Genomic DNA, 1,674 nt, shown 5'->3' with positions numbered 1-1,674 from the left:
TAAAGATTTTTTTCACTATATTTTTGTACTTCTTTTTTTTGTTTCACAGATTCTGCTTTTTAAGGAATTCTTCTTCAGAAAAAGAAAAAAAAAAACAGACTGAATGTAAATCAACACATGCTATGTTCACTTCCTTTTTCTGTTTGTTTGTTTTTTTAAACTCTCTCCCATGGTTTTTCCCTTTTGCTCTGATTTTTCTCTTCCAACATGATTCACAAAGCAATGTGTATTAAAAATAAATAAACTTATTACAATTCATAAAATGCAATTGGGGAATATTTAACAAAACACATAATCATATAATAGAACACAACCATTAATGTGTGGTATTCTAAGTCAATATACAGCTTTTAATTATCCTTATGTATAGTTTAGTGACTTTCATTTCTATTTAAACTTGATACCATTGCACAATGTTTCAACAGCTTGTCATTTGAACTGATGGAGGGATTTTTTCATTCTGATGAAATCTGAGATCCTATTTGTTCCTATTTCTCTATCAAAAAAGCAATTAATTTCTCCCTGAGCTCTAACCCCGCAATTGGCAACATGGTTAACTGTACCAAGAAGGTTAGAATTGTTGATAAATATGGAATACATTATAATATGTCCCTCATAAAAATGGTGAAGAAAATTGAAATTAGCCAGCATGTCAAAAAAACAGGCTCTTTCTATTGCAAGACAAAAATGAAGGGACAGACTGTGAGTATCTGGCATTGTGGATCCTGTAAGAAAACAGTAGCTGGTGCTGCATTGGATCTAAAATACCAACTCTGCAGTCGTAGTCAATTCTGCCATCATAAGACTGAAAGAATTGAAAGACCAATCAAATCTTCTTATTAAATGTATATCGCCAATAATAAATTGATTAATAAATGGGGAGAACAAAAAGCAATTAAGTTTATCACTAAAATTTTCTCGTGATTGTTTTAATATTTCATAAACATTATGTAACCATTTAATTTTTTCAAAGGTGATCTTAATTCCAGTTATGCTATAGAAATACATTAAGCATGAGACAGTGGAAAGATATTTTTCTTGCATAACTCTCATTTCTTTTTCCACTTTTTCCTCTGTTTCTCTTATATTATTTTTGAGCTCTCCTGGCACCAATTCATATTTTTCTTTTTAGAGTTAGTTATGAAGTTTCTAGTTTATCCAAGGTGGTATGATTTAAGGAGGCGTGTGTTAAGTAGGTTCCTAGGCTTTGGTCTGTGATCACAAGCATTCTTTTCAGCTTTGGAATTGTAACCAAGGTCCCTGCTCCCCTATGTCAACAAGCTCTGGTGTCCCAGGCTTCCTCCTCACTTTGGAACTGATCCAGAATCTGGAATGGACAATGGATCAGGTTCCTGTCCTCAGTAACAGCAAAGGAATTCCTTTAATCTCCTTATGACCAGTGTAATCCCCTTAATGTCTGTGGATTGAGATCTCTAAAAGCCATCATTGCTGCCACTGGTTCAAGTCTTGTCAAGGCCTGCTAATGTCTTATGGGGCCTGAGCTGAGCTGGTGCAGGCTGCTCTGCATTGTGCTTTTTGCTCATTCTAGTACAACAAACGTTTTTCTGGCAATCTTCTATGTTGTCTTGTACTTCCACATTGTTTCATTCCGTCTTTCTGTGGGTTATGTCACTCAGAATTTCTATTAAGTTGTTATTTAAAGTTATTTGGAAG

The 1,674-nt window shown here is 34.1% G+C and overlaps 1 pseudogene; it reads left to right on the top strand.

Annotated features, from left to right (window-relative positions):
- Nucleotides 1-549: 549 nt before the first annotated feature.
- LOC100916251 lies at nucleotides 550-868 on the top strand (annotated as a pseudogene).
- Nucleotides 869-1,674: the final 806 nt, after the last annotated feature.

The sequence above is a fragment of the Sarcophilus harrisii genome, chromosome 2 (genome assembly GCF_902635505.1).
Source record: "Sarcophilus harrisii chromosome 2, mSarHar1.11, whole genome shotgun sequence".
NCBI lineage: Eukaryota > Metazoa > Chordata > Mammalia > Dasyuromorphia > Dasyuridae > Sarcophilus > Sarcophilus harrisii.
This window is presented reverse-complemented; position numbering and strand designations above follow the sequence as displayed.